The sequence below is a fragment of the Pimephales promelas genome, chromosome 23 (assembly GCF_988280905.1).
Source record: "Pimephales promelas chromosome 23, fPimPro1.hap1.1, whole genome shotgun sequence".
Lineage (NCBI taxonomy): Eukaryota > Metazoa > Chordata > Actinopteri > Cypriniformes > Leuciscidae > Pimephales > Pimephales promelas.
In genome coordinates, this window is record NC_142791.1 from 20,447,235 (window position 1) to 20,459,269 (window position 12,035).

The 12,035-nt window shown below is 38.8% G+C and overlaps 1 protein-coding gene across 1 annotated transcript in view; it reads left to right on the forward strand.

The window, feature by feature from the left end:
• Positions 1–498: 498 nt before the first annotated feature.
• The window catches only part of apbb1 (amyloid beta precursor protein binding family B member 1), a 124,961-nt gene continuing 113,424 nt past the window's right edge, over positions 499–12,035 (forward strand). Inside the window, exon 1 of the mRNA XM_089126378.1 lies at positions 499–783. The gene's annotated coding sequence lies outside the window, so the exon portion shown is untranslated. The remainder of the gene's footprint in view (positions 784–12,035) is intronic.

The window sequence follows — 12,035 nt, forward strand, 5'->3', positions numbered from 1 at the left end:
ACTAGGTGTCGCCGTTGATTTGGGTTTCGAATTGATTGAAAGCCTCGACACAATATGGCAATGATTCAACTGTTTCATTGCCTCTCGAAGCCTCGATCTGCCCCACCACTATTGTTTAACATGATCAACCCAGTTAATTTTGTATAATCAACTCTGGAAGTATAACTTCATAAAAAAAAATCTAATAAGACCTACTGGAGATTGCATAGTAAAGTGAATGAGTGAAAGCAATTGGGACATTGTTTATTCTTAATCTGGTGTCGTTCATCAGACCTATTTTAATATTATGCAGGAAACAGAAATTCGAATTTCGCTACTTAATGTGAACGAATGTAAACGCACCATGTCTGATTAATGATCCGATCTTGATCACATCACGGTGATCGCATGTTAATGCCAAGTGTAGAACCCGAAACACCCGGAAACAACCAACAACAGGACTTGGCGCTATCTTGGAAGTGACGTCATATGACCAAATGACGCGCCTCGCTAAGATCAGCGTTGATCGACCTGTCCTGAGTTCACATGTTCGATGTCCGAATTCTAGAGGCGTTCCAGTCGTTATTCCCAAGTAGGATATGGGAAACATCCAAATTCCCAGTTGTCTGCAGCATTAGCTGCAATGCTCTACCTACGTCAGCGTCACGTTTCGGGTGTTGCGTGGAGAAGTGGACTAGCTTTAGCTTTAGCAGCGTTAGCTCTATAACGGTGATGGCGGAGAGTGAGGATTTCTAAAACGTCAACGGAGATCGACATTCACGAGAGGCGTTTATTAATAGTGAGGTGAGTGGATGTTTTGTTATGTAAGTTATATTGAGTGTGTTTTGTTGATCGTTTATGGGGTGATTGATGAAACGTGTGAATGCGATTGAGTGAACGACAGATAACGTTAACTGTTACACCAGCAGGGAGAGAGACAGACCCTATCTATCTATCTATCTATCTATCTATCTATCTATCTATCTATCTATCTGTCTGTCTATCTGTCTGTCTGTCTGTCTGTCTGTCTGTCTGTCTGTCTGCGCGTGTGCGTTAGATGAATCAGGCTTTGATATTATTGTTATCATGCATTTTGATCCATTAGCCTTTGCGTATGATCTTGTGTGTGTGTGTATATATATATATATATATATATATATATATATATATATGCGGATTCGGGTACCTCAAAGTGCACCAAATGAATGAATTTATCTTTAAAATTTAAAAATGTTTATATATGTGTGTGTATATTTTATATATATATATATGAAGAGTTCAGATGCAAAAGCCTCTAAATGCCATTTGAAATTTTCTTCTAAAATGACCATTTTTATCAAGCTTGTATATTTAAAGGAACACTCCGACTTTTTGGGACTTTAGCCTATTCACCTTACCCCCCAGAGTTAGATAAGTCCATACATACCTTTTTCATCTCCGTGCGTGCTATAAGTCTGTTTGACGCACCCACCGCTAGCCTAGCTTAGCACAAAGACTGGATGTGAATGGTTGCAGCTTTCATCCCAGATAGCAAACTGACATTGAATCAACGTGGAAATATGACATAGAAACAACGTTGATCTGACATTGTTTTGCTCATCGAATTAACGTTGAACCAACGTCAGACGCGTCATTCTTTCAAAACTAACGGAAAATCAACTTGAAATCAACGCGTTGTTTCAACGTTATGAAAGCAAACCAATTTTCGATTTCATTTAGCTTTAAAGAATGCCGCGTCTGACGTTGGTTCAACGTTAATTCGATGAGCAAATCAACGTTGTTTCAATGTCATGAGAGACGTCGTTTCCACGTTGATTCAATGTCAGTTTGCTGTCTGGGATACTAATCCAAATGAGTGACAAAATAATGCAAACGTTTTCCTATTTACATGTTGTGGTTTGTATAGTCACAGAGTGTGCAAATATCAAGGCCATGTGAGACACAGACATCTTTTAACCGTATAAATACTATATTTTCTGAAGGCGAAGCACTGCTACTTGGGCAGAGTGATAACAATCACCTGAGACGCACCGTGACGAGGAGCAGAGAGTTCGCTTCGCTCAGCGTTGGAATAAAGAGTCAGCAATTACTAACGTTAGATAGAAAAGCATAGTTTATCACGGGTGTTTGCTTTATTGTATGAGCTGTGACAATAAACAGGGGAGACCAGGTAATACAGTACCATGTTTCATTGATTTCCAACCAAAAACGCACCCAGATTTATAAATATCACATGAATAAATAATTATTATTACAGGAATCAATATATTTTAAATGCAATTTATTAGCTGAACCAAATGTAGGCTATTCAACAGTAGCCTATATAATATACAGTATTGCATTACTATAGGATAGAATAAGGGGAAAGTAATAGCACAAATTGTTTTTGCACAATGGACTCACAGCCTATCGTACCCTTTTGCACGCTCAAGTTCGTTATTTCCATGGTTATTTCAAATTTAGGCTACTAGGCGCGCCGCGCGCAGGGTGCAAGTTCAAACGCGGTGAACGCGCTCGTTTTTTTTTTCCCAAGCGCGTCCGCACCGCATCAAGATAAAAACATATTCATACCCTAATCATATAATAGTGTCACTAACGTTACATTAGATCTGGCTAAAGGCACTGTTACAGTAGGTCATCTAAAAACATAACGGAACACTTACCTCAGCCGCAGGTGATCCACTTGTCCTGTCTGTGCTATGGGATGGCCGTATCCTTCAGCACATTATGGTCCGTGTGGCAAATTCCATTTTTTCAAAATAGTCGTCCTCATTGAAATGTACCGAGCAAACATAATGTCCCTTGATAATCTTAGGTGTGTTTGGATACATATCCAGAGTAAGTTAGCCATTTCTTCATCCAGTCAGCGTTTTTAGTTGGAATTCTGTGAAACATGGTTACCTCCCCTGTTTACAGTCGCAGCTATTTACAATAGAGCGAAAACCCATGACTCTAAACTACGCTTTTACTATTTATAAATTGCTGACTCTATTACCCAAACACCGAGCGAACTCTCCGCTCCTCACCACGGCGTGTCTCCGGTGATGCGGTTATTACGCCGTCAAAGTAGCAGTGCTTCGCCTTCAGAGAATAGTTCCCAGGTTTTATACGGTTAAAAGATGTCTGTGTCTCATTTGACTTTGTTATTTGTACATTATGTGACTATACAAATCACAACATGTAAATAGGAAAACGTTTGCGTTATTTTGCCACTCATTTGGATCAGTATGAAAGCTGCAACCAGTCACATCGAGTCTTTGTGCTAAGCTAGGCTAGCGGTGGGTGCGTCAAACAGACTTATAGCACGCACGGAGATGAAAAAGGTATGTATGGACTTATCTAACTCTGGGGGGTAAGGTGAATAGGCTAAAGTCCCAAAAAGTCGGAGTGTTCCTTTAAGTTCAGTAATTTCACTTAAATGACAATTAATAGGTAATCTTCATTGCCATTTAAGTGAAATGACTGAACTTAAATATACAACCTTGATAAAAATTATCATTTTAGAAGAAAATTTCAAATGGCACTTAGAGGCTTTTGCATCTGAACTCTTCATATATAATATACACACATACACATACATATATAAACATTTTTACATTTTAAGATAAATTCATTCATTTGGTGCACTTTGAGTCACCCGAATCCGCAGTTAAAAATAAGTAATCCACTGTCAACTTATGTTATTCATTGATTTGGATATCTGCACCTAATCGTCACATATACATTTTTAGTTAAAGGTGCATTGCGCAACATTTCATGTTAAAAATAGCCGTTTTCTAACCCATACATGCTTAAACAATCGCCTGATAAGCTGAATGAGCCCTTCTTTGATCACTGCGATCGCCTCTGAAATCCTGTACAGTGAACTATATAAGAGGGATTCAGGCTCGAATCTGAGACTGGGCGTGACGTCATGCGCGTTCACGCTCGCCTGGCTATGTCTGGCAGGTTCATGTAGCTATTCGCTGCCGTTCTCCGTATCAGAGAAGACAACTCGAGCGACCACAACTCTAGTCAGCTTTCCACAAAAGTAGACGATGGATTCAAAGGGGCTGTTTACACCTGGTCACTTCATGCGTTTTCTGTGATGATCGGATAGCTAGTCGATCGTGAAAAGACCAGAGGGTAAATGCCCTCCGAAACGCGTTAGAGACGGATTTGAATCCGATCGCTCATGAGGACGTGGTCTGGGCCGCATTCCAGACGAAACTGGACAAGAGTAAATGCATCTGGTTGTTGAAAACAAGCTATATGTCATGTTATTTTAGTCATATATGACGACACGCATCACCTCAGATGAGCAGCTGAGCTGAGCCCCTTCATCAAGCCAGCGCGCCGCAATCTATCGCAAATCAAAGTGAAAGTAAGTCGCAGACGCTTAACACTACCATCTTCATTAAAAGTAAAAAAATTAAATGATCTTACCAGGCCTGTTTGCGATCTCTCTTATTGCTGTCTTTGCTGATCTTGAAATTAGCCGATGATTAATAAAATGCAGCTCATATCTGTTGCTTTCAGTGACGTGCACTTCATTTAATCTGTATGGCGCGGAAAGAGACCGGCTTGTAGTTCATTACAAACCCCAACGCAAACTCCACGTGAGACAAAGAAAATAAAACTTCTGTCTGTCCAGTGCCAGTCGTCGGAATAAGACGAGAGTCAGCATCGGGAAGGCTTTCAACAAACGGAGAGATCTCCGGTCTGCTCTAGGGCTCAAACAGGTCCTATACAAAGTGATAACTGAATGTGTTTCCATAATAATTCAATCATAAGTGGATACAGTAAGCACATGGAGATAGATGGAAATAAAAACCGAAGTTTTCTACTACCCCCGTTTTCCCCTCTCACACACATAAGTGTGTAATTTACTCGAATGCCTTTCCTTTCATATATTTTAAATGACTTGCAGATTTATTACTGTATTACCTCTAGGGCTGCAGCTATCGATTCTTTTTGTAATTGATTAATCTAGCACTTGATCGATTAATCGAGTAATCTGATAATTTGTTTATGCGTGTTTTTAAGCAACCAAAACAAATAATGTATTACGAAAATGATAAGGCGTAAAAAAAAAAATTGTTTGTTTCCGGTTTCCGACCGACCCTGTCAATTTATGTGCGACCCAAAATTATTTTATGAGCTTGGGGAAGAAATAATAAAAATTAAATAAATACACAAATAAAAAACTCTGAGGCGAACTATTAATTTACGTTTTTGTACAGCTCCGTCTTTTTATAGCACGCGATGTAAGATGCATCTTGTCCTCCAGCAATCTATTAACAAACGAGGCAGATATCGTTCGTCAAACTGAACTATAATACATATTATACAAGTCTTTTTTTTGTAATTTAGGATATTTTTATTCGTATTCGCACACATACAAATACATGCATTCATAGGCATGCACACACCACATAATACCTCCATCCGCCTAGTTTTATTAAAAAATCATCCTATCATGATCCAATCATGATCCCAATCCCATCTTCTGCTGTCTAGCACTTCTTTCGCCATGTATTTGTTCGTTTCTCTCATTATTTTATGCAATCCAAAACACTCTAACCTGCCGCGGTTCGTATCTCTAGAGCCCGTCTAACTTGTCCGCTTTTCCAGGACAAATAGATTTTTGAAGGACAAGTAAAAGAGAATTTTACTCGCCCCAACGGACAAGTAGCCTGATTAGAACATCAATAACAAACAAAAAAATAACTAGGGAATCACTAAACCGAGAGAATGATTCTGATTTTATTACATTTATTGCAAGTTGCGATCGATTGTGGATAATAAATGTAGCAGGCAGCAGCTACTGTAAGGTTGCGCTGTTGACGCTCGCGCAGAGAAATCTACACACATGAGCGGAGCACACACACACAGTTAACAACATACTCTGCCTATAAAAAATCTAAATGTGGAGTTTTTATATTTTAACATATGTTAAGCACTAAGCAGCCTCAGTTATTTTTCCTCAATACCATCACGATTGAAAAAGTGACATTGATTTCCTACAACAGTTCAATAAACAGTTAAGATTAAGTCACTTACTGTTTAAGCAATATTGGGTGTTTTTGTTCCATTTTAGCAGCGAAAATAGTTCCAAAGAAAAGTCACAGCAGAACCACGACGCATCTCACAGGAACTCATCCTGTTTTCATTACTGAATGATTCAGCATTTTGAACGAATCGGTTGAGTCAAGGATTCAATGACCCATTCATAAACATCAACATCTGTCTCATTCTTGAATGAATCAACCGTTTGAACGAATCGTTTGAATTAATGAATCAATAACTCACTCATTTATACGGCCGCCTGCCGCCACCTATTGGCAGTTTAGTGTTATGTTTATAAGTAGCCTAGTATAGGCCTAATTCTTTCCAATATTTCTTATTTGCACATTTAAATCAATTTCATAACATTATTTTATGAAATTGTAATTTTTCAGTGTAAATAGGGTAACAGTATGCTTCATCTTTCATTTTAAATTCCTAAATTTGATCAATAAATTAAATTATTTAGAATAATAAGACACTATAGGGCATTTAATAATATTGGTGGAGGGGATGCCCTTAAAGGTGCAGATATTACAATTTGCCTTTTTAAATATCAAAGCTGATTGAACACTGATGAGAATATTCCTTCAGAATAAAAAATAAATAAATTTTAAAAATCCGGACAAGCAACTTTTTTACTCGGACAAGTGATTGACAGATTTACTTACTTGTCCGGAGGACAAGCACGTGAAAAGGCTTAAGGGGATAGTTCACTTTGAAATAAATTTTTGATATGTTTTAGCTTAACTCAAGGGCATCCAAGATGTAGGTGTCTTTGTTTCCACAGTAGTTTCAATTTTGATATTTTTAGGTTTGACTATCCCTTTAATGTCGAGCCCTGAATAATTTCCAACCCATCCCTTGCTGCCACTGAAAGAAAAAAAAAAAAAAAAAAAAATCCCTACCGACCCATGACCTCAACTGACAACCAACCGGAACCAAACTTTTTTTTTTTTTAGGCCTAAGGTGTTTGGCTTTTATTTCTTTAAAAAAATAGAGGTATTTATTTCAACTCCAATATTTGGCTCCACAACAAATTATTGCAATTTTTACCCATTTAGTGTTTATAAGTGGCAGTGCCAACAATTATATAACAATACAGTTAAAACAATTTACTGTAAAATCTGTTACATGTAGCCCATAACATGTAAAACTTTGAATACAAACTTAAATAGTAAAGCCCATTTGGCCTTAGTTTTGTCTTCTTAATACAAAATTACAAAAAAAGGATTGCACCTTCTGCAAATTACCCACCTGGAAACAAAAATAAATTAATATAAAATATCAACCCAAACAAGTACACAAATGTATACAATTTATATATATATAAAAAATGTATAATAAAAATATATAAAAAAACTTTTTCAACTGTAATCTCAAGACAAACATCAGTGTGTGTCTGTGTGTGTCTCACAATATTTGTTCCTCCATCACGTCCCACATGCTGAAATTTTTGTTGCGCGACTACATAAAAGTTTAAGCATATGATGAATTGCTGACTGCCGCGTGAGAGAGACATGGGTGCACGCGCTCGCTTACCTCTCTGCCGTCGTGAGCGAGCTGCGGTTAGGAGCTCAACATCTCGCATGCGTGCTCGCACTAGATTACAGGATATTTTAAAGGGGGGGTTGACTTTTTTCATTTTAAAAAGCGTGTAATGTTGCTGTTGGTGCATGAACAGTATCTGCAAAGTTGCAGCGCTGAAAGTTCAGTGTAAGCAGTCTTTTAAAAATCTGGAAGTATATTGCCTACAAAAACGACTGGATTGGGACTACAGCTGGGTTATGGTACGTCACTAACCCACACATTTGCATCAACCACTCCCTCCGGAATATGCAGAAAGGGCATGCGCATATTTCAGCAGCTCCAGCTCGTCGAGTGTGTTGTTCACGCAGCTGTCAGGTCTTATGTCTTCGAACTTCCCGCGGACGCTGTACTTCGTCAACAATGGATACAATTTATGTTTGATTATGTTTCTGAAAATGACGATCGTAATCTAGCTTACTGTGCTGCGTTTTACGGAAGACAGCTTCCAGAATCTCCACGAGTTCAACACCGTATTCAACAAGAAACTGTTACAGAAACATGAAGCAGTTCCGACTTTAAAACCAGAGGCAGCAGTTGTTGGGACACAACCTGTAAGTAGGCTAAGACTTAACCATTTTAAATGTATTTGCATGTATAATTCCAGACGTTGCCTTGTGTTTTAGTTTTTTTCAAATGCCAGCGCTAGCTTTATTGCCACTAGGCTATCAGTTATGCTATTTTGTGTCTACGACTAGGGTTGGGAACCGAGAAGCGGTTCTTTTCCAGAACCGGTAGTGTTTTTGAAAAAATACCGGAACCGTGCAAAATTCCTAAGTTTCGGTTCCTAAAATGGTTCTGGTGCGATATGAGGGTGAAGTCCTGGGAGTAGATTATCCTTTAGCGTCTCATCTCAAGGCGCAGACAGAGAGAGAGTAGAGCTGCATGATTAATCTTCAAAAGATTTCGATTCAAGCACCTACGCCGTCTTATTCCTAAATGACAAAAACTTCACCACTGAAGTTGCGATTTGCTCTCACACAAGCTGCATTTATTGTAACCACACGCCGAGTCACGTACATTCAAATCTGTTTGCGCTGAGAGAGAGAGAGAGAGAGAGAGAGCAGTTGTCGATACGAAACTGCTTTATAATCACACAGTATCAATATTTAAGTTACACATATTCAAATGATTAACGTTACATAAGTAGTGAGATAATAGTTTGAGTAAACATTGACGGTAGTAATCAAAACGCAGTCCGTAACTTTTTTGTGTTCAGAATTTACAAAATGTATACAATGAGTGAGTGCATCATGAATGCTTTTTTTCAAACTGTGTTTTTGTCTTATCTTGAATCACTACGTAAAGCCTGTAATAAGCGTTAATACTCAGACTTGTTTAGACTGGATGGCGGATGGCAGCTGCGGAGTAACGTTAGCCCAATGCCTGCGTGACTCGTCATGGACATTAGGGCTGGGCGATATGGCGATATATATCGTTACCGCGATAGAAAACGTCAGTCGGAACAGATTTTTTTATTCCGTGTATACCGCGAAATGTAAATAAGTGGGCGTGGTCAACTCCCGTGCAGCGCGCGTGAGACTGATGCTGAGATTTGTCAAAGAAACATGGAGAAAGCAGATCAAGAGATGTGCCAGAATTGCGCAGTCATCCGCATATTGTAGTTCAGCTATGCAACAGGATTTGGTCTTTGTATAGGCCTGCAACCTCCGAATGTTAAAGAGGCTTCCATCAAGGCGGTATTCAAGAAGAACACCATCCTTTTGTCCTAAAGCATAATGAAAAAGTTGAGTGACGGCAGAGAGAAGGAGGTTGAAAAGGACTGGGGCCAAGACACAGCCCTGCTTCACCCCAACATTTACATTAAAGAACTCTGACTGAAATTCTCCTATGGTGACTCTGGCTTTCATCCCATTGTGCAGCTGCTGTAAAATGGTAAGGAACTTGGGTGATACCCCAAGTTTGGAAAGTTGTTTCCAGAGCATCTCACGGTTGATAGTATCAAATGCATTACTGAGGTCAATGAAGGCTATGTGGAGGTCTGTGCGCTGCTCTCTGCTTTTTTCTAGCAACTGCCTTAAGACAAAAATCATGTCGGTGGTGGATCTAGTCTTCCGGAAGCCACATTGCGAATGACACGATCGCTCACTTGCTCTGCTGTTTCTTCCAACACTTTGAATAGGAACATGACCTCATTTTGATCTTGAATCGAATTACATGTCTGCCATCCACACCATATTACAACACATTAGGATCTACAGCCTGTTTTATTAAAGGGATAGTTCACTTTGAAATTAATTTTTGATATGTTTTAGCTTACCTCAAGGGCATCCAAGATGTAAGTGTCTTTGTTTCCACAGTATTTTCAATTTTGACATTTTTCAGTCAAACCGTTGTTGTCTGTCAGTCATACACTGGAGGCTAAGGGGGTCGACCAAAAAGCATGCACAGAGAAGTCCAAATTAAACATGATTTAATGACTCGTAAATGTAAGTACACATTGATGGCCTAAGACACGAAACGAGCGGTTTTTGTGAGAAAATGAACAATATTTATATCGTTTTTACCTCGTGTAATCACAGTGACGTTCAAGTGATCTGAATCAGTTGTCCAATGTCCAACTGAACCGAACTGAATCAGTTCAATGTTACGCCGGAAGTGATCGCTTGCGTGTGACGTCACTCAATATTTACACGGAGATTTCGGAAGTTTTACCTTTTACTAAACATATTTTGATATACCGAAATTGTCTTCCATTTCGGTTTCCCGTATATCTAAATATGTTTAGTGAAAGGTAAAGCTTCTAAAATCTCTGTATAAACAAATAGTGACGTAGGCGTGCAAGCGATCGCTCATGGCGCAGGCGCAGACCGAAGCGCCCGTACCGTCGGATCATTTTGTCATGGCTATGATTACAAGAGGTAAAAACGATATAAATACTGTTCGTTTTCTCACACAAATCGCTCGTTTCGTGTCTTAGGCAATCAATGTGTACTACATTTACAAGTCATTAAATCATGTTTAATTTTGACTCCTCTGTGCATGCTTTTTGGTGGACCCCCTTAGCTTCCAGTGTATGACTGATAGACAACAACGGTTTTATTGAAAATACTGTGGAAACAAAGACGCCTACATCTTGGATGCCCTTGAGGTAAGCTAAAACATATCAAAAATTAATTTCAAAGTGAACTATCCCTTTAAGTATGACGTCTTGTCACAATTTTGGGACTTTGGTGCTTAAAGGTGCCCTAGAATGTGAAATTGAATTTATACAATTATTCACATTTTTAGTGAAGTGTTTTCTCTTTAGGCGCCAAGGTTTTTAAAAAAAAAAAAAAAATGCTGGATAGTTAAATAACAAGAGTTCAGTACATGGACAGGACATACAGAGAGTCTCAAACACCATTGTTTTCTCCTTCGTACTTAAATCTCGTTTTTGAAAAACACCCCTGAAAAATAGGCGAATCTCCACATTAGGCTTGCCGCGATAGACGGTGTTGACGGTGTTACCGGTTTTGAGCCCCATCACCGGTGACATCACTTTCCCACCGTGACACCGCGATGTCTTGACTTTTTTTTTTTTAAAGTATTCGTTTTTGCTAAAATATTTATTTTAATTAATTAAAAATAATAATTTTCAATTATTTAGTTCAGAAGAGAGCATTATAATTAAAAATGAACTGCACAGTGCGTGCCGTCACGTCACAGATCAGCAAGCATCAGGATTCCATTTAGCACGTGTGGAGAGGAGAACGAGTCAAATTACAGAAAAGCAAGATAATGCCGAAAGATTTGGTGTCAAAACGCAATGCAAAAGCGCCTGTTTGGCAATATTTTGGCCAATATTTATTAATGTTAATAAATTCCAATTTATAGTGTTTTACTTTTTTTTAGAGTGTTGTCATTTATGTAGGCTAAGGTCCTTTTTAAAGTTTTTATTTTATATTCGTCTCTTTTTATTTGGTTTTATCTTATTTAAACTTTGTTTAATTTATTTAGGCCTATTTTGTTTTCTTATTCGTTAATAAACATTTTGTTTGTTTGGGCCCACAGTTTGCCGATTTTCACTTTTTTCAGCCTATGCATTAGGGGTGCACGATATATCGAATCAATATCGTTATCGCGATATCACGTTGCTCGATATCCATATCGAAAGTGTCGCGATATTTACGCAATATTTTGTTTATGATGCGTCTGGTCCGACATGCACCGTTGCATTTCCCCCCCGACTCATTTCCTGATTCTCCTTCTCCATAAACAATATTAAATCAAGAGAGGTTTAACTTTTCATGCTACAGATTTCCCACAGTGGTCAGAAAGAACGGGGGAGACACTTTGTTTTTCTCAATATAAAGTCGCTACTCGCTCCAAAGCTAACCGCCGTCACTCTCTCACTTCTCCCTTGCTCTCCAACCACACAGTCCCACACACACACACTTGCCGGCGGCTCGACGCGCACACCA